The sequence below is a fragment of the Dermacentor andersoni genome, chromosome 5, assembly GCF_023375885.2.
Source record: "Dermacentor andersoni chromosome 5, qqDerAnde1_hic_scaffold, whole genome shotgun sequence".
Taxonomy (NCBI): domain Eukaryota; kingdom Metazoa; phylum Arthropoda; class Arachnida; order Ixodida; family Ixodidae; genus Dermacentor; species Dermacentor andersoni.
The window spans coordinates 38,390,057-38,412,831 of record NC_092818.1 but is presented as its reverse complement, the minus strand read 5'-3'; positions in this window follow the sequence as shown (position 1 = coordinate 38,412,831).

Below are 22,775 nucleotides of genomic sequence, written 5' to 3'. Positions count from 1 at the left end.
AATTACTAAAGATTAATATAAACAACTTTTGCCTGCGTGCCATCTGCCCATCCCTCTCTTTATTCAGGCAATGATGTCGACGCAGAATAGGAGCTTATGCTGTCATGCAGTCCCACAGTTCACTTCCCCGACCGGTGCAACCTCGAACTTTCAACTAATAGAACTTTTCAAGCTTGTTTTGTTTTGCTACGTGTTCTCGCGCATGGACACTGCGGCATATACAAAAAGGAGCGATATGTGTGCAAGAAAATGGTTTCTTCAAATGCGATATGTTACAGCCGCCTGGTATTTATTCTGCACACTATCTACTCCTCTCTGCGTGCCATCTGCCCATCCCTACCTTTATTCAGGCAATGATGTCGACGCGGAATAGGAGCTTAGGCTGCCATGCAGTCCCACATTTCACTTCCCCGACCGGTACAACCTCGAACTTTCAACTAATTGAATTTTTCGACTTTTTTGTTTTGCTACGTGTTCTTGCGCATGGATACTTCGGCACGTATTAAAGCAGAGATATGTCTGCAAGAAAATGGTTTCTTCAAAGCGGCATGGTAGAGCCGCCTGGTATTTATTCTGCACAGGATTTACTCCTCTGTGCGTGCCATCTGCCCCCCTCTACCATTATTACATGCAATGATGTCGGCACGGAATAGGAGCTTATGTTGCCATGCAGTTCCACAGTTCACTTCCCAGACCGGTACAACCTCAAACATTCAACTCATTGAATGTGTCAAGCTTTTTCTGTTTTCCAACACGTTCTCTCGCATGGACACTATGGCACATACAAAAAAGACGTATATGTCTGCAAGAAAAAGGTTTCTTCAAATGCGTTATGTTACAGCCGCCTGGTATTTATTCTGCACAGGATTTTCTCCTCTCTGCTTGACATCTGGCCAGTTCTACCTTTACTACAGGCGATGATGTCGACGCGCAATAGGAGCTTAGGCTGCCATGCAGTCCGACATTTCACTTCGCAGACCAGTACAACCTCGAACTTTCAGTTAATTGAACGTTTCAAGCTTTTTCTGTTTTGCTACGTGTTCTCGCGCATGGACCCTACGGCACATACAAAAAGGAGGGATATGTCGTCAAGAAAATGGTTTTTTTTTCAAATGCGGTATGGTACAGCCGCCTGGTATTTATTCGGCACACTATCTACTCCTCTCTGCGTGCCATGTACCCACCTCTATCTTTATTACAGGCAACGATGTGGACGCGGAGTAGTAGCTTAAGTTGCCATGCAGTCCCACAGTTCACTTCCCCGACCGGTACAACCTCGAACTTTCAACTAATAGAATTTTTCAAGCTTTTTCTGTTTTGCTACGTGTTTTCGCGCATGGACACTTCAGCATATTCAAAAAGTAGGGATATGTCTGCAAGAAAATGGTTTCTTCAAATGCGATATGTTACAGCCGCCTGGTATTTATTCTGCACATTATCTACTCCTCTCTGCGTGCCATCTGTCCACCTCTACCTTTATTGCAGACAATAATGTCGACGCGGAATAGGAGCTTAGGCTGCCATGCAGTCCCACAGTTCAGTTCCCAGACCGGTACAACCTCGAAATTTAAACTGATTGAATGTTTCAAGCTTTTTCTGTTTTGCAACGTGTTCTCGCGCATGGACACTTCGGCACATAAAGAGGAGGGATATGTCTGCAAGAAAATGGTTTCTTCAAAGCGGCATGTTAGAGCCGCTTGGTATTTATTGTGCACAGGATTTACTCCTCTCTGCGTGCCATCTGCCCCCCTCTACCATTATTACAGGCAATAATTTCGGCACGGAATAGGAGCTTATGTTGCCATGCAGTCCCACAGTTCACTTCCCAGACCGGTACAACCTCGAACTTTCAACTCATTGAATGTGTCAAGCTTTTTCTGTTTTGCAACGTGCTCTCGCGTATAGACACTACGGCACATACAAAAAAAAGGTATATGTCAGCAAGAAAATGGTTTCTTCAAATGCGATATGTTACAGCCGCCTGGTATTTATTCTGCACACTATCTACTCCTCTCTGGGTGCCATCTGCCCACCTCTACCTTTATTGCAGGCAATGATGCCGACGCGGAATAGGAGCATTGACTGCCATGCAGTCCCACAGTTCACTTCCCAGACCGGTACAACCTCGAACTTTCAACTAATTGAATGTTTCAAGCTTTTTCTGTTTTGGAACGTGTTCTCGCGCATGGACACTTCGGCACATACAAAAAGGAGGGATATGTCTGCAAGAAAATGGTTTCTTCAAATCGGTATGATACAGCCGTCTGGTATTTATTCTGCACAGGATTTTCTCCTCTCTGCTTGCCATCTGCCCACTTCTACCTTTATTACAGGCAATGATGTCGGCGCGGAATAGGAGCTTAGGCTGCCATGCAGTCCCACATTTCACTTCCCCGGCCGGTACAACCTCGAACTTTCAACTAATTGAATTTTTCAAGCTTTTTTTTGTTTTGCTACGTGTTTTTGCGCATGGATACTTCGGCACATACTAAAAGCAGGGATATTTCTGCAAGAAAATGGTTTCTCCAAAGTGGCATGGTAGAGCCGCCTGGTATTTATTCTGCACAGGATTCACTCCTCTCTGCGTGCCATCTGTCCACCTCTACCATTATTACATGCAATGATGTCGGCACGGAATAAGAGCTTATGTTGCCATGCAGTTCCACAGTTCACTTCCCAGACCGGTACAACCTCAAACTTTCAGCACATTGAATGTGTCAAGCTTTTTCTGTTTTCCAACACGTTCTCTCGCATGGACACTACGGCACATACAAAAAGGAGGGATATGTCCGCAAGAAAATGGATTTTTTTCAAATGCGCTATGATACAGCTGCCTGGTATTTATTCGGCACACTATCTACTCCTCTCTGCGTGCCATGTGCCCACCTCTATCTTTATTACAGGCAATGATGTGGATGCGGAATAGGAGCTTGGGCTGCCATGCAGTCCCACAGTTCACTTCCCAGACCGGTACAACCTCGAACTTTCAACTAATTGAACGTTTCAAGCTTTTTCTGTTTTCGACGCGTTCTCGCGCATGGACACTTCGGCACATAAAAAAAATGAAGGATATGTCTGCAAGAAAATGGTTTCTTCAAATCGGTATGATACAGCCGTCTGGTATTTATTCTGCACAGGATTTTCTCCTCTCTGCTTGCCATCTGCCCACTTCTACCTTTATTACAGGCAATGATGTCGGCGCGGAATAGGAGCTTAGGCTGCCATGCAGTCCCACATTTCACTTCCCCGACCGGTACTACGTCGAACTTTCAGCTAATTGAATTTTTCAACTTTTTCTGTTTTGCTACGAGTTTTTGCGCATGGATACTTCGGCACATACTAAAAGCAGGGATATGTCTGCAAGAAAATGGTTTGTTCAAAGCGGCATGGTAGAGCCGCCTGGTATTTATTCTGCACAGGATTTACTCCTCTCTGCGTGCCATCTGCCCCCCTCTACTATTATTACATGCAATGATGTCGGCACGGAATAGGAGCTCATGTTGCCATGCAGTTCCACAGTTAACTTCCCAGACCGGTACAACCTCAAACTTTCAACTAATTGAATGTTTCAAGCTTTTCTGTTTTGCTACGTGTTCTCGCGCATGGACACTTCGGCACATAAAAAAAAGAAGGGATATGTCTGCAAGAAAATGGTTTCTAGAAAGGCGGTATGTAACAGCCGCCTGGTATTTATTGTGCACACTAACTACTCCTCTCTGTTTGCCATCTGGCCAGTTCTACCTTTATTGCAGACAATGATGTCGACGCGGAATAGGAGCTTAGGCTGCCATGCAGTCCGACATTTCACTTCGCAGACCGGTACAACCTCGAACTTTCAACTAATTGAATGTTTCAAGCTTTTTCTGTTTTGGAACGTGTTCTCTCGGATGGACACTACGGCACATACAAAAAAGACGTATATGTCTGCAAGAAAATGGTTTCTTTAAATGCGTTATGTTACAGCCGCCTGGTATTTATTCTGCACACTATCTACTCCTCTCTGCCTGCCATCTGCCCATCCCTACCTTTATTCAGGCAATGTTGTCGACGCTGAATAGGAGCTTAGGCTGCCATACAGTCCGACATTTCACTTCCCCGACCGGTACAACCTCGAACTTTCAACTAATTGAATGTTTCAAGCTTTTTCTGTTTTGGAACGTGTTCTCGCGCATGGACACTTCGGCACATACAAAAAGGAGGGATATGTCTGCAAGAAAATGGTTTCTTCAAATCGGTATGTTACAGCCGCCTGGTATTTATTCTGCACAGGATTTTCTCCTCTCTGCTTGTCATCTGCCCACTTCTACCTTTATTACAGGCAATGATGTCGATGGGGAATAGGAGCTTGGGCTGTCATGCAGTCCCACATTTCACTTCCCTGACCGGTACAACCTCAAACTTTCAACTCATTGAATGTGTCAAGCTTTTTCTATTTTGCAACGTGTTCTCGCGCATGGACACTACGGCACATACAAAAAAGGCGTATATGTCTGCAAGAAAATGGTTTCTTCAAATGCGGTATGTTACAGCCGCCTGGTATTTATTCTGGACACTATCTACTCCTCTCTGCGTGCCATCTGCCCAGCTCTACCTTTATTACAGGCAATGATGTCAACGCGGAATAGGAGCTTAGGCTGCCATGCAGTCCCACAGTTCACTTCCCAGACCGGTACAACCTCGAACTTTCAACTAATTGAATGTTTCAAGCTTTTCTGTTTTGCTACGTGTTCTCGCGCATGGACACTTCGGCACATAAAAAAAGAAGGGATATGTCTGCAAGAAAATGGTTTCTAGAAAGGCGGTATGTAACAGCCGCCTGGTATTTATTGTGCACACTAACTACTCCTCTCTGTTTGCCATCTGGCCAGTTCTACCTTTATTGCAGACAATGATGTCGACGCGGAATAGGAGCTTAGGCTGCCATGCAGTCCCACAGTTCAGTTCCCAGACCGGTACAACCTCGAACTTTAAACTGATTGAATGTTTCAAGCTTTTTCTGTTTTGCAACGTGTTCTCGCGCATGGACACTTCGGCACATGCAAAAAGGAGGGATATGTCTGCAAGAAAATGGTTTCTTCGAAGCGGCATGTTAGAGCCGCCTGATATTTATTCTGCACAGGATTTACTCCTTCCTGCGTGTCATATGCCCCCCTCCACCATTATTACAGACAATGATGTCGGTACGGAATACGAGCTTAAGTTGCCATGCAGTCCCACAGTTCACTTCCCCGACCGGTACAACCTCGAACTTTCAACTAATAGAATTTTTCAAGCTTTTCCTGTTTTGCTACGTGTTTTCGCGCATGGACACTATGGCATATTCAAAAAGGAGGGGTATGTCTGCAAGAAAATGGTTTCTTCAAATGCGATATGTTACCGCCGCCTGGTATTTATTCTGCCCAGTATTTACTCCTCTCTGCATGCCATCTGCCCCCCTCTACCATTAATACATGCAATCATGTTGGCACGGAATAGGAGCTTATGTTGCCATGCACTTCCACAGTTCACTTCCCAGACCGGTACAACCTCAAACTTTCAACTCATTGAATGTGTCAAGCTTTTTCTGTTTTGCAACGGGTTCTCTCGCATGGACACTACGGCACATACAAAAAAGACGTATATGTCTGCAAGAAAATGGTTTCTTAGAATGCGTTATGTTACAGCCGCCTGGTATTTATTCTGGACACTATCTACTCCTCTCTGCGTGCCATGTGCCCACCTCTATCTTTATTACAGGCAATGATGTGCACGCGGAGTAGGGGCTTAGGCTGCCATGCAGTCCTACAGTTCACTTCCCAGACCGGTACAACCTCGAACTTTCAGCTAATTGAATGTTTCAAGCTTTTTTCTGTTTTGCAACGCGTTCTCGCGCATGGATACTTCGGCACATACTAAAAGCAGGGATATGTGTGCAAGAAAATGCTTTCTTCAAAGCGGCATGGTAGAGCCGCCTGGTATTTATTCTGCACAGGATTTACTCCTCTCTGTGTGCCATCTGCCCCCTCTACCATTATTACATGCAATGATGTCGGCAAGGAATAGGAGCTTATATTGCCATGCAGTCCCACAGTTCACTTCCCAGACCAGTACAACCTCAAACTTTCAACTCATTGAATGTGTCAAGCTTTTTCTGTTTTGCAACGTGTTCTCGCGCATGGACACTACGGCACATACAAAAAAGACGTATATGTCTGCAAGAAAATGGTTTCTACAAATGCGGTATGTTACAGCCGCCTGGTATTTATTCTGCACACTATCTACTCCTCTCTGCGTGCCATCTGCCCACCTCTACCTTTATTACGGGCAATGATGTCGACGCGGAATAGGAGCTTAGGCTGCCATGCAGTCCGACATTTCACTTCGCAGACCGATACAACCTCGAACTTTCAACTAATTGAATGTTTCAAGCATTTTATGTTTTGCAACGTGTTACCACGCGTGGTCCCTACGGCACATACAAAAAGGAGGGATATGTCTACAAGAAAATGGTTTCTTCAAATGCGATATGTTACAGCCGCCTGCTACTTATTCGCCACACTATCTACTCCTCTCTGCGTGCCATGTGCCCACCTCTATCTTTATTACAGGCAATGATGTGGACGCGGAGTAGGGGCTTAGGCTGCCATGCAGTCCTACAGTTCACTTCCCAGACCGGTACAACCTCGAACTTTCAACTAATTTAATGTTTCAAGCTTTTTTTTGTTTTGCAACGCGTTCTCGCGCATGGACACTTCGGCACATACAAAAAAGTGGCATATGTCTGCAAGAAATGGGTTTCTTCAAAGCGGCATGTTAGAGCCACCTGATATTTATTCTGCACAGGATTTACTCCTCTCTGCATGCCATATGTCCCCTCTACCATTATAACAGACAATGATGTCGGTACGGAATAGGAGCTTAAGTTGCCATGCAGTCCCACAGTTCACTTCTCCGACCGGTACAACCTCGAACTTTCAAGTAATAGAATTTTTCAAGCTTTTTCTGTTTTGCTACGTGTTTTCGCGCATGGACACTTCGGCATATTCAAAAAGGAGGGTTATGTCTGCAAGAAAATGGTTTCTTCAAATGCGATATGTTACAGCCGCCTAGTATTTATTCTGCAAACTATCTATTCCTCTCTGCGTGCCATCTGCCCAACTCTACCTTTATTACCGGCAATGATGCCGACGCGGAATAGGAGCTTAGGCTGCCATGCATCCCACAGTTCAGTTCCGAGACCAGTACAACCTCGAACTTTCAACTAATTGAATGTTTCAAGCTTTTTCTGTTTTGCAACGTGTTCTCGCGCACGGACACTACGGCACATACAAAAAAGACGTATATGTCTGCAACAAAATGGTTTCTTCAAAAGCGGTATGTTACAGCCGCCTGGTATTTATTTTGCACACTATCTACTCCTCTCTGCGTGCCATCTGCCCACCTCTACCTTTATTACGGGCAATGATGTCGACGCGGAATAGAAGCTTAGGCTGCCATGCAGTCCGACATTTCACTTCGCAGACCGGTACAACCTCGAACTTTCAACTAATTGAATGTTTCAAGCTTTTTCTGTTTTGGGACGTGTTCTCGCGCATGGACTCTTCGGCACATACAAAAAGGAGGGCAATGATGTCGACGCGGAATAGGAGCTTAGCCTGCCATGCAGTCCCACAGTTCACTTCCCAGAACGGTACAACCTCGAACTTTCAACGAATTGAATGTTTCAAGCTTTTTCTGTTTTGCAACGTGTTCTCGCGCATGGACACTTCGGCACATACAAAAAGGAGGGATATGTCGTCAAGAAAATGGTTTCTTCAAATGCGCTATGTTACAGCCGCCTGGTATTTATTCTGCATACTATCTACTCCTCTGTTCGTGCCATCTGCCCACCTCTACCTTTATTACGGGCAATGATGTCGACGCGGAATAGGAGCTTAGGCTGCCATGCAGTCCGACATTTCACTTCGCAGACCGGTACAACCTCGAACTTTCAACTAATTGAATGTTTCAACCTTTTTCTGTTTTGGAACGTGTTCTCGCACATGGACACTTCGGCACATACAAAAAGTAGGGATATGTCTATAAGAAAATGGTTTCTTCAAATGCGCTTGTTACAGCCGCTTGGTATTTATTCTGCACAGGATTTACTCTTCTCTGCGTGCCATCTGCCCATCTCTACCTTTATTCAGGCAATGATGTCGACGTGGAATAGGAGCTTAAGTTGCCATGCAGTCCCACAGTTCACTTCCCCGACCGGTACATCCTCGAACTTTCAACTAATAGAATTTTGCAAACTTTTTCTGTTTTGCTACGTATTTTCGCGCATAGACACTTCGGCACATACAAAAAGGAGGGAAATGTCTGCAAGAAAATGGTTTCTTCAAAGCGGCATGGTAGAGCCGCCTGGTATTTATTCTGCACAGGATTTACTCCTCTCTGCGTGCCATCTGCCTCCTCTACCATTATTACATGCAATGATGTCGGCAAGGAATAGGAGCTTATATTGCCATGCAGTCCCACAGTTCACTTCCCAGACCGGTACAACCTCAAACTTTCAACTCATTGAATGTGTCAAGCTTTTTCTGTTTTGCAACGTGTTCTCGCGCATGGACACTACGGCACATACAAAAAAGACGTATATGTCTGCAAGAAAATGGTTTCTTCAAATGCGGTGTGTTACAGCCGCCTGGTATTTATTTTGCACACTATCTACTCCTCTCTGCGTGCCATCTGCCCACCTCTACCTTTATTACGGGCAATGATGTCGACGCGGAATAGAAGCTTAGGCTGCCATCCAGTCCGACATTTCACTTCGCAGACCGGTACAACCTCGAACTTTCAACTAATTTAATGTTTCAAGCTTTTTTCTGTTTTGCAACGCGTTCTCGCGCATGGACACTTCGGCACATACAAAAAAGTGGCATATGTCTGCAAGAAATTGGTTTCTTCAAAGCGGCATGTTAGAGCCACCTGATATTTATTCTGCATACTATCTACTCCTCTGTTCGTGCCATGTGCCCACCTCTACCTTTATTACGGGCAATGATGTCGACGCGGAATAGGAGCTTAGCCTGCCATGCAGTCCCACAGTTCACTTCCCAGAACGGTACAACCTCAAACTTTCAACTCATTGAATGTGTCAAGCTTTTTCTGTTTTGCAACGTGTTCTCGCGCATGGACACTACGGCACATACAAAAAAGACGTATATGTCTGCAAGAAAATGGTTTCTTCAAATGCGGTGTGTTACAGCCGCCTGGTATTTATTTTGCACACTATTTACTCCTCTCTGCATGCCATATGTCCCCTCTACCATTATTACAGACAATGATGTCAGTACGGAATAGGAGCTTAAGTTGCCATGCAGTCCCACAGTTCACTTCTCCGACCGGTACAACCTCGAACTTTCAACTAATTGAATGTTTCAAGCTTTTTCTGTTTTGCAACGTGTTCTCGCGCACGGACACTACGGCACATACAAAAAAGGAGGGATATGTCGTCAAGAAAATGGTTTCTTCAAATGCGCTATGTTACAGCCGCCTGGTATTTATTCTGCATACTATCTACTCCTCTGTTCATGCCATGTGCCCACCTCTACCTTTATTACGGGCAATGATGTCGACGCGGAATAGGAGCTTAGCCTGCCATGCAGTCCCGCAGTTCACTTCCCAGAACGGTACAACCTCGAACTTTCAACGAATTGAATGTTTCAAGCTTTTTCTGTTTTGCAACGTGTTCTCGCGCATGGACACTTCGGCACATACAAAAAGGAGGGATATGTCGTCAAGAAAATGGTTTCTTCAAATGCGCTATGTTACAGCCGCCTGGTATTTATTCTGCATACTATCTACTCCTCTGTTCGTGCCATCTGCCCACCTCTACCTTTATTACGGGGAATGATGTCGACGCGGAATAGGAGCTTAGGCTGCCATGCAGTCCGACATTTCACTTCGCAGACCGGTACAACCTCGAACTTTCAACTAATTGAATGTTTCAACCTTTTTCTGTTTTGGAACGTGTTCTCGCACATGGACACTTCGGCACATACAAAAAGTAGGGATATGTCTATAAGAAAATGGTTTCTTCAAATGCGCTTGTTACAGCCGCTTGGTATTTATTCTGCACAGGATTTACTCTTCTCTGCGTGCCATCTGCCCATCTCTACCTTTATTCAGGCAATGATGTCGACGTGGAATAGGAGCTTAAGTTGCCGTGCAGTCCCACAGTTCACTTCCCCGACCGGTACAACCTCGAACTTTCAACTAATAGAATTTTTCAAACTTTTTCTGTTTTGCTACGTATTTTCGCGCATAGACACTTCGGCACATACAAAAAGGAGGGAAATGTCTGCAAGAAAATGGTTTCTTCAAAGCGGCATGGTAGAGCCGTCTGGTATTTATTCTGCACAGGATTTACTCCTCTCTGCGTGCCATCTGCCTCCTCTACCATTATTACATGCAATGATGTCGGCAAGGAATAGGAGCTTATATTACCATGCAGTCCCACAGTTCACTTCCCAGACCGGTACAACCTCAAACTTTCAACTCATTGAATGTGTCAAGCTTTTTCTGTTTTGCAACGTGTTCTCGCGCATGGACACTACGGCACATACAAAAAAGACGTATATGTCTGCAAGAAAATGGTTTCTTCAAATGCGGTGTGTTACAGCCGCCTGGTATTTATTTTGCACACTATCTACTCCTCTCTGCGTGCCATCTGCCCACCTCTACCTTTATTACGGGCAATGATGTCGACGCGGAATAGAAGCTTAGGCTGCCATCCAGTCCGACATTTCACTTCGCAGACCGGTACAACGTCGAACTTTCAACTAATTGAATGTTTCAAGCTTTTTCTGTCTTGCAACGTGTTCTCGCGCATGGACACTTCGGCACATACAAAAAGGAGGGATATGTCTGTAAGAAAATGGTTTCTTCAAATGCGCTTGTTACAGCCGCCTGGTATTAATTCTGCACAGGATTTACTCTTCTCTTCGTGCCATCTGCCCATCTCTACCTTTATTCAGGCAATGACGTCGACGTGGAATAGGAGCTTAGGCTGCCATGCAGTCCCACATTTCACTTCCCCGACCGGTAGAACCTCGAACTTTTAACTAATTGAATGTTTCAGGCTTTTTATGTTTTGCAACGTGTTATCGCGCATGGTCCCTACGGCACATGCAAAAAGGAGGGATATGTCTGCAAGAAAATAGTTTCTTCAAATCGGTATGTTACAGCCGCCTGGTATTTATTCTGCACAGGGTTTTCTCCTCTCTGCTTGCCATCTGGCCAGTTCTACCTTTACTACAGGCGATGATGTCGACGCGCAATAGGAGCTTAGGCTGCCATGCAGTCCGACATTTCACTTAGCAGACCGGTACAACCTCGAACTTTCAGCTAATTGATTGTTTCAAGCTTTTTCTGTTTTGCAACGTGTTCTCTCGCATGGACACTATGGCACATACAAAAAAGACGTAAATGTCTGCAGGAAAATGGTTTCTTCAAATGCTTGATGTTACAGCCGCCTGGTATTGATTCTGCACACTCTCTACTCCTCTCTGCCTGCCATCTGCCCACCTCTACCTTTATTACAGGCAATGATGTCGACGCGGAATAGGAGCTTAGCCTGCTATGCAGTCGCACAGTTCACTTCCCAGAACGGTACAACCTCGAACTTTCAACTAATTGAATGTTTCAAGCTTTTTCTGTTTTGCAACGTGTTCTCGCGCATGGACACTTCGGCACATACAAAACGGAGGGATATGTCTGCAAGAAAATGGTTTCTTCAAATGCGGTATGTTACAGCCGCCTGGTATTTATTCTGCACACTATCTACTCCTCTGTTCGTGCCATCTGCCCACCTCTACCTTTATTACGGGCAATGATGTCGACGCGGAATAGGAGCTTAGGCTGCCATGCAGTCCGACATTTCACTTCGCAGGCCGGTACAACCTCGAACTTTCAACTAATTGAATGTTTCAAGCTTTTTCTCTTTTGGAACGTGTTCTCGCACATGGACGCTTCGGCACATACAAAAAAGAGGGATATTTCTCCAAGAAAATGGTTTCTTCAAATGCGCTTGTTACAGCCGCCTGGTATTTATTCTGCACAGGATTTACTCTTCTCTGCGTGCTATCTGCCCATCTCTACCTTTATTCAGGCAATGACGTCGACGTGGAATAGGAGCTTAGGCTGCCATGCAGTCCCACATTTCACTTCCCCGACCGGTAGAACCTCGAACTTTTAACTAATTGAATGTTTCAAGCTTTTTATGTTTTGCAACGTGTTATCGCGCATGGTCCCTACGGCACATACAAAAAGGAGGGATATGTCTGCAAGAAAATAGTTTCTTCAAAACGGTATGTCAAAGCCGCCTGGTATTTATTCTGCACAGGGTTTTCTCCTCTCTGCTTGCCATCTGGCCAGTTCTACCTTTACTACAGGCGATGATGTCGACGCGCAATAGGAGCTTAGGCTGCCATGCAGTCCGACATTTCACTTCGCAGACCGGTACAACCTCGAACTTTCAGCTAATTGAATGTTTCAAGCTTTTTCTGTTTTGCAACGTGTTCTCTCGCATGGACACTACGGCACATACAAAAAAGACGTATATGTCTGCAGGGAAATGGTTTCTTCAAATGCTTGATGTTACAGCCGCCTGGTATTGATTCTGCACACTCTCTACACCTCTCTGCGTGCCATCTGCCCACCTCTACCTTTATTACAGGCAATGACGTCGACGTGGAATAGGAGCTTAGGCTGCCATGCAGTCCCACATTTCACTTCCCCGACCGGTAGAACCTCGAACTTTTAACTAATTGAATGTTTCAAGCTTTTTATGTTTTGCAACGTGTTATCGTGCATGGTCCCTACGGCACATACAAAAAGGAGGGATATGTCTGCAAGAAAATAGTTTCTTCAAATCGGTGTGTTACAGCCGCCTGGCATTTATTCTGCACAGGGTTTTCTCCTCTCTGCTTGCCATCTGGCGAGTTCAACCTTTACTACAGGCGATGATGTCGACGCGCAATAGGAGCTTAGGCTGCCATGCAGTCCGACATTTCACTTCGCAGACCGGTACAACCTCGAACTTTCAGCTAATTGAATGTTTCAAGCTTTTTCTGTTTTGCAACGTGTTCTCTCGCATGGACACTACGGCACATACAAAAGAGACGTATATGTCTGCAGGAAAATGGTTTCTTCAATTGCTTGATGTTACAGCCGCCTGGTATTGATTCTGCACACTCTCTACTCCTCTCTGCCTGCCATCTGCCCACCTCTACCTTTATTACAGGCAATGATGTCGACGCGGAATAGGAGCTTAGCCTGCCATGCAGTCGCACAGTTCACTTCCCAGAACGGTACAACCTCGAACTTTCAACTAATTGAATGTTTCGAGCTTTTTCTGTTTTGCAACGTGTTCTCGCGCATGGACACTTCGGCACATACAAAACGGAGGGATATGTCTGCAAGAAAATGGTTTCTTCAAATGCGATATGTTACAGCCGCCTGGTATTTATTCTGCACACTATCTACTCCTCTGTTCGTGCCATCTGCCCACCTCTACCTTTATTACGGGCAATGATGTCGACGCGGAATAGGAGCTTAGGCTGCCATGCAGTCCGACATTTCACTTCGCAGGCCGGTACAACCTCGAACTTTCAACTAATTGAATGTTTCAAGCTTTTTCTCTTTTGGAACGTGTTCTCGCACATGGACGCTTCGGCATATTCAAAAAGGAGGGTTATGTCTGCAAGAAAATGGTTTCTTCAAATGCGATATGTTACAGCCGCCTAGTATTTATTCTGCAAACTATCTATTCCTCTCTGCGTGCCATCTGCCCAACTCTACCTTTATTACCGGCAATGATGCCGACGCGGAATAGGAGCTTAGGCTGCCATGCATCCCACAGTTCAGTTCCGAGACCGGTACAACCTCGAACTTTCAACTAATTGAATGTTTCAAGCTTTTTCTGTTTTGCAACGTGTTCTCGCGCACGGACACTGCGGCACATACAAAAAAGACGTATATGTCTGCAACAAAATGGTTTCTTCAAAAGCGGTATGTTACAGCCGCCTGGTATTTATTTTGCACACCATCTACTCCTCTCTGCGTGCCATCTGCCCACCTCTACCTTTATTACGGGCAATGATGTCGACGCGGAATAGAAGCTTAGGCTGCCATGCAGTCCGACATTTCACTTCGCAGACCGGTACAACCTCGAACTTTCAACTAATTGAATGTTTCAAGCTTTTTCTGTTTTGGAACGTGTTCTCGCGCATGGACTCTTCGGCACATACAAAAAGGAGGGCAATGATGTCGACGCGGAATAGGAGCTTAGGCTGCCATGCAGTCCCACATTTCACTTCCCCGACCGGTACAACCTCGAACTTTCAGCTAATTGAATGTTTCAAGCTTTTTCTGTTTTGCAACGTGTTCTCTCGCATGGACACTACGGCACATACAAAAGAGACGTATATGTCTGCAGGAAAATGGTTTCTTCAATTGCTTGATGTTACAGCCGCCTGGTATTGATTCTGCACACTCTCTACTCCTCTCTGCCTGCCATCTGCCCACCTCTACCTTTATTACGGGCAATGATGTCGACGCGGAATAGGAGCTTAGCCTGCCATGCAGTCGCACAGTTCACTTCCCAGAACGGTACAACCTCGAACTTTCAACTAATTGAATGTTTCGAGCTTTTTCTGTTTTGCAACGTGTTCTCGCGCATGGACACTTCGGCACATACAAAACGGAGGGATATGTCTGCAAGAAAATGGTTTCTTCAAATGCGATATGTTACAGCCGCCTGGTATTTATTCTGCACACTATCTACTCCTCTGTTCGTGCCATCTGCCCACCTCTACCTTTATTACGGGCAATGATGTCGACGCGGAATAGGAGCTTAGGCTGCCATGCAGTCCGACATTTCACTTCGCAGGCCGGTACAACCTCGAACTTTCAACTAATTGAATGTTTCAAGCTTTTTCTCTTTTGGAACGTGTTCTCGCACATGGACGCTTCGGCATATTCAAAAAGGAGGGTTATGTCTGCAAGAAAATGGTTTCTTCAAATGCGATATGTTACAGCCGCCTAGTATTTATTCTGCAAACTATCTATTCCTCTCTGCGTGCCATCTGCCCAACTCTACCTTTATTACCGGCAATGATGCCGACGCGGAATAGGAGCTTAGGCTGCCATGCATCCCACAGTTCAGTTCCGAGACCGGTACAACCTCGAACTTTCAACTAATTGAATGTTTCAAGCTTTTTCTGTTTTGCAACGTGTTCTCGCGCACGGACACTGCGGCACATACAAAAAAGACGTATATGTCTGCAACAAAATGGTTTCTTCAAAAGCGGTATGTTACAGCCGCCTGGTATTTATTTTGCACACCATCTACTCCTCTCTGCGTGCCATCTGCCCACCTCTACCTTTATTACGGGCAATGATGTCGACGCGGAATAGAAGCTTAGGCTGCCATGCAGTCCGACATTTCACTTCGCAGACCGGTACAACCTCGAACTTTCAACTAATTGAATGTTTCAAGCTTTTTCTGTTTTGGAACGTGTTCTCGCGCATGGACTCTTCGGCACATACAAAAAGGAGGGCAATGATGTCGACGCGGAATAGGAGCTTAGGCTGCCATGCAGTCCCACATTTCACTTCCCCGACCGGTACAACCTCGAACTTTCAACTTATTGAATGTTTCAAGCTTTTTCTGTTTTGTAACGTGTTCTCGCGCATGCACACTTCGGCACATACAAAAAGGAGGGATATGTCTGCAAGAAAATGGTTTCTTCAAATGCGGTATGTTACAGCCGCCTGGTATTTATTCTGCACACTATCTACTCCTCAGTTCCTGCCAAGTGCCCACCTCTACCTTTATTACGGGCAATGATGCCGACGCGGAATAGGAGCTTAGCCTGCCATGCAGTCCCACAGTTCACTTCCCAGAACGGTACAACCTCGAACTTTCAACGAATTGAATGTTTCAAGCTTTTTCTGTTTTGCAACGTGTTCTCGCGCATGGACACTTCGGCACATACAAAAAGGAGGGATATGTCGTCAAGAAAATGGTTTCTTCAAATGCGCTATGTTACAGCCGCGTGGTATTTATTCTGCATACTATCTACTCCTCTGTTCGTGCCATCTGCCCACCTCTACCTTTATTACGGGCAATGATGTCGACGCGGAATAGAAGCTTAGGCTGCCATGCAGTCCGACATTTCACTTCGCAGACCGGTACAACCTCGAACTTTCAACTAATTGAATGTTTCAAGCTTTTTCTGTCTCGCAACGTGTTCTCGCGCATGGACACTTCGGCACATACAAAAAGGAGGGATATGTCTGTAAGAAAATGGTTTCTTCAAATGCGCTTGTTACAGCCGCCTGGTATTAATTCTGCACAGGATTTACTCTTCTCTTCGTGCCATCTGCCCATCTCTACCTTTATTCAGGCAATGACGTCGACGTGGAATAGGAGCTTAGGCTGCCATGCAGTCCCACATTTCACTTCCCCGACCGGTAGAACCTCGAACTTTTAACTAATTGAATGTTTCAGGCTTTTTATGTTTTGCAACGTGTTATCGCGCATGGTCCCTACGGCACATGCAAAAAGGAGGGATATGTCTGCAAGAAAATAGTTTCTTCAAATCGGTATGTTACAGCCGCCTGGTATTTATTCTGCACAGGGTTTTCTCCTCTCTGCTTGCCATCTGGCGAGTTCTACCTTTACTACAGGCGATGATGTCGACGCGCAATAGGAGCTTAGGCTGCCATGCAGTCCGACATTTCACTTCGCAGACCGGTACAACCTCGAACTTTCAGCTAATTGAATGTTTCAAGCTTTTTCTGTTTTGCAACCTGTTCTCTCGCATGGACACTACGGCACATACAAAAAAGACGTATATGTCTGCAGGAAAATGGTTTCTTCAATTGCTTGATGTTACAGCCGCCTGGTATTGATTCTGCACACTCTCTACTCCTCTCTGCCTGCCATCTGCCCACCTCTACCTTTATTACAGGCAATGATGTCGACGCGGAATAGGAGCTTAGCCTGCCACGCAGTCGCACAGTTCACTTCCCAGAACGGTACAACCTCGAACTTTCAACTAATTGAATGTTTCGAGCTTTTTCTGTTTTGCAGCGTGTTCTCGCGCATGGACACTTCGGCACATACAAAACGGAGGGATATGTCTGCAAGAAAATGGTTTCTTCAAATGCGGTATGTTACAGCCGCCTGGTATTTATTCTGCACACTATCTACTCCTCTGTTCGTGCCATCTGCCCACCTCTACCTTTATTACGGGCAATGATGTCGACGCGGAATAGGAGCTTAGGCTGCCATGCAGTCCGACATTTCACTTCGCAGGCCGGTACAACCTCGAACTTTCAACTAATTGAATGTTTCAAGCTTTTTCTCTTTTGGAACGTGTTCTCGCACATGGACGCTTCGGCACATACAAAAAAGAGGGATATTTCTCCAAGAAAATGGTTTCTTCAAATGCGCTTGTTACAGCCGCCTGGTATTTATTCTGCACAGGATTTACTCTTCTCTGCGTGCTATCTGCCCATCTCTACCTTTATTCAGGCAATGACGTCGACGTGGAATAGGAGCTTAGGCTGCCATGCAGTCCCACATTTCACTTCCCCGACCGGTAGAACCTCGAACTTTTAACTAATTGAATGTTTCAAGCTTTTTATGTTTTGCAACGTGTTATCGCGCATGGTCCCTACGGCACATACAAAAAGGAGGGATATGTCTGCAAGAAAATAGTTTCTTCAAATCGGTATGTCACAGCCGCCTGGTATTTATTCTGCACAGGGTTTTCTCCTCTCTGCTTGCCATCTGGCCAGTTCTACCTTTACTACAGGCGATGATGTCGACGCGCAATAGGAGCTTAGGCTGCCATGCAGTCCGACATTTCACTTCGCAGACCGGTACAACCTCGAACTTTCAGCTAATTGAATGTTTCAAGCTTTTTCTGTTTTGCAACGTGTTCTCTCGCATGGACACTACGGCACATACAAAAAAGACGTATATGTCTGCAGGGAAATGGTTTCTTCAAATGCTTGATGTTACAGCCGCCTGGTATTGATTCTGCACACTCTCTACACCTCTCTGCCTGCCATCTGCCCACCTCTACCTTTATTACAGGCAATGACGTCGACGTGGAATAGGAGCTTAGGCTGCCATGCAGTCCCACATTTCACTTCCCCGACCGGTACAACCTCGAACTTTTAACTAATTGAATGTTTCAAGCTTTTTATGTTTTGCAACGTGTTATCGCGCATGGTCCCTACGGCACATACAAAAAGGAGGGATATGTCTGCAAGAAAATAGTTTCTTCAAATCGGTATGTTACAGCCGCCTGGTATTTATTCTGCACTGGGTTTTCTCCTCTCTGCTTGCCATCTGGCGAGTTCTACCTTTACTACAGGCGATGATGTCGACGCGCAATAGGAGCTTAGGCTGCCATGCAGTCCGACATTTCACTTCGCAGACCGGTACAACCTCGAACTTTCAGCTAATTGAATGTTTCAAGCTTTTTCTGTTTTGCAACGTGTTCTCTCGCATGGACACTACGGCACATACAAAAAAGACGTATATGTCTGCAGGAAAATGGTTTCTTCAATTGCTTGATGTTACAGCCGCCTGGTATTGATTCTGCACACTCTCTACTCCTCTCTGCCTGCCATCTGCCCACCTCTACCTTTATCACAGGCAATGATGTCGACGCGGAATAGGAGCTTAGCCTGCCACGCAGTCGCACAGTTCACTTCCCAGAACGGTACAACCTCGAACTTTCAACTAATTGAATGTTTCGAGCTTTTTCTGTTTTGCAATGCGTTCTCGCGCATGGACACTTCGGCACATACAAAAAAGTGGCATATGTCTGCAAGAAATTGGTTTCTTCAAAGCGGCATGGTAGATCCGCCTGATATTTATTCTGCACAGGATTTACTCCTCTCTGCGTGCCATATGTTCCCTCTACCATTATAACAGACAATGATGTCGGTACGGAATATTAGCTTAAGTTGCCATGCAGTCCCACAGTTCCCTTCCCCGACCGGTACAACCTCGAACTTTCAACTAATAGAATTTTTCAAGCTTTTTCTGTTTTGCTACGTGTTTTCGCGCTTGGACACTTCGGCATACTGAAAAAGGAGGGTTATTTCGGCAAGAAAATGGTTTCTTCAAATGCGATATGTTACAGCCGCCTGGTATTTATTCTGCACACTATCTACTCCTCTCTGCGTGCCATCTGCCCATCCCTACCTTTACTCAGGCAATGATGTCGACGCGGAATAGGAGCTTAGGCTGTCATGTAGCCCCACAGTTCACTTCCCCGACCGGTACAAGCTCGAACTTTCAACTAATAGAATTTTTGAAGCTTTTTCTGTTTTGCTACGTGTTTTGGCGCATGGACACTACGGCATATTCAAAAAGGAGGATATGTCTGCAAGAAAATGGTTTCTTCAAATGCGATATGTTACAGCCGCCGGGTATTTATTCTGCACACTATCTACTCCTCTCTGCGTGCCATCTGCCCATCCCTACCTTTATTCAGGCAATGATGTCGATGCGGAATAGGAGCTTATGCTGTCATGCAGTCCCACGGTTCACTTCCTCGACCGGTACAACCTCGAACTTTCAACTAATAGAACTTTTCAAGCTTTTTTTGTTTTGCTACGTGTTCTCGCGCATGGACACTTCGGCATATACAAAAAGGAGGGATATGTCTGCAAGAAAACAGTTTCTTCAAATCGGTATGTTACAGCCGCCTGGTATTTATTCTGCACAGGGTTTTCTCCTCTCTGCTTGCCATCTGGCCAGTTCTACCTTTACTACAGGCGATGATGTCGACGCGGAATAGGAGCTTAGCCTGCCATGCAGTCGCACAGTTCACTTCCCAGAACGGTACAACCTCGAACTTTCAACTAATTGAATGTTTCGAGCTTTTTCTGTTTTGCAACGTGTTCTCGCGCATGGACACTTCGGCACATACAAAAAGGAGGGATATGACTGCAAGAAAATGGTTTCTTCAAATGCGGTATGTTACAGCCGCCTGGTATTTATTCTGCACACTATCTACTCCTCTGTTCGTGCCATCTGCCCACCTCTACCTTTATTACGGGCAATGATGTCGACGCGGAATAGGAGCTTAGGCTGCCATGCAGTCCGACATTTCGCTTCGCAGGCCGGTACAACCTCTAACTTTCAACTAATTGAATGTTTCAAGCTTTTTCTCTTTTGGAACGTGTTCTCGCACATGGACGCTTGGGCACATACAAAAAAGAGGGATATTTCTGCAAGAAAATGGTTTCTTCAAATGCGCTTGTTACAGCCGCCTGGTATTTATTCTGCACAGGATTTACTCTTCTCTGCGTGCTATCTGCCCATCTCTACCTTTATTCTGGCAATGACGTCGACGTGGAATAGGAGCTTAGGCTGCCATGCAGTCCCACGTTTCACTTCCCCGACCGGTAGAACCTCGAACTTTTAACTAATTGAATGTTTCAATCTTTTTATGTTTTGCAACGCGTTATCGCGCATGGTCCCTACGGCACATACAAAAAGGAGGGATATGTCTGCAAGAAAATAGTTTCTTCAAATCGGTATGTTACAGCCGCCTGGTATTTATTCTGCACAGGGTTTTCTCCTCTCTGCTTGCCATCTGGCCAGTTCTACCTTTACTACAGGGGATGATGTCGACGCGCAATAGGAGCTTAGGCTGCCATGCAGTCCTACAGTTCACTTCCCAGACCTGTACAACCTCGAACTTTCAACTAATTGAATGTTTCAAGCTTTTTTCTGTTTTGCAATGCGTTCTCGCGCATGGACACTTCGGCACATACAAAAAAGTGGCATATGTCTGCAAGAAATTGGTTTCTTCAAAGCGGCATGGTAGAGCAGCCTGATATTTATTCCGCACAGGATTCACTCCTCTCTGCGTGCCATATGTTCCCTCTACCATTATTACAGACAATGATGTCGGTACGGAATTATAGCTTAAGTTGCCATGCAGTCCCACAGTTCACTTCCCCGACCGGTACAACCTCGAACTTTCAACTAATAGAATTTTTCAAGCTTTTTCTGTTTTGCTACGTGTTTTCGCCCATGGACACTTCGGCATACTCAAAAAGGAGGGTTATGTCTGCAAGAAAATGGTTTCTTCAAATGCGATATGTTACAGCCGCCTGGTATTTATTCTGCACACTATCTACTCCTCTCTGCGTGCCATCTGCCCATCCCTACCTTTATTCAGGCAATGATGTCGACGCGGAATAGGAGCTTAGGCTGTCATGCAGCCCCACAGTTCACTTCCCCGACCGGTACAAGCTCGAACTTTCAACTAATAGAATTTTTGAAGCTTTTTCTGTTTTGCTACGTGTTTTCGCGCATGGACACTACGGCATATTCAAAAAGGAGGATATGTCTGCATGAAAATGGTTTCTTCAAATGCGATATGTTACAGCCACCTGGTATTTATTCTGCACACTATCTACTCCTCTCTGCGTGCCATCTGCCCATCCCTACCTTTATTCAGGCAATGATGTCGATGCGGAATAGGAGCTTATGCTGTCATGCAGTCCCACGGTTCACTTCCTCGACCGGTACAACCTCGAACTTTCAACTAATAGAACTTTTCAAGCTTTTTTTTTTTGCTACGTGTTCTCGCGCATGGACACTTCGGCATATACAAAAAGGAGGGATATGTCTGCAAGAAAACAGTTTCTTCAAATCGGTATGTTACAGCCGCCTGGTATTTATTCTGCACAGGGTTTTCTCCTCTCTGCTTGTCATCTGGCCAGTTCTACCTTTACTACAGGCGATGATGTCGACGCGCAATAGGAGCTTAGGCTGCCATGCAGTCCGACATTTCACTTCGCAGACCGGTACAACCTCGAACTTTAAGCTAATTGAATGTTTCAAGCTTTTTCTGTTTTGCAACGTGTTCTCTCGCATGGACACTACGGCACATACAAAAAGGAGGGATATGTCTGCAAGAAAATAGTTTCTTCAAATCGGTATGTTACAGCCGCCTGGTATTTATTCTGTACAGGGTTTTCTCCTCTCTGCTTGCCATCTGGCCAGTTCTACCTTTACTACAGGGGATGATGTCGACGCGCAATAGGAGCTTAGGCTGCCATGCAGTCCGACATTTCACTTCGCAGACCGGTACAACCTCGAACTTTCAGCTAATTGAATGTTTCAAGCTTTTTCTCTTTTGCTACATGTTCTCGCGCATGGACCCTACGGCACATACAAAAAGGAGGGATATGTCTCCAAGAAAATGGTTTTTTTCAAATGCGGTATGGTACAGCCGCCTGGTATTTATTCGGCACACTATCTACTCCTCTCTGCGTGCCATGTGCCCACCTCTATCTTTATTACAGGCAATGATGTGGACGCGGAGTAGGGGCTTAGGCTGCCATGCAGTCCTACAGTTCACTTTCCAGACCGGTACAACCTCGAACTTTCAACTAATTTAATGTTTCAAGCTTTTTTTTGTTTTGCAACTCGTTCTCGCGCATGGATACTTCGGCACATACTAAAAGCAGGGATATGTGTGCAAGAAAATGGTTTCTTCAAAGCGGCATGGTAGAGCCACCTGGTATTTATTCTGCACACTATCTACTCCTCTCTGGGTGCCATCTTCCCCCTCTACCATTATTACATGCAATGATGTCGGCAAGGAATAGGAGCTTATGTTGCTATGCAGTCCCACAGTTCACTTCCCAGACCGGTACAACCTCGAACTTTCAACTAATTGAATGTTTCATGCTTTTTACTG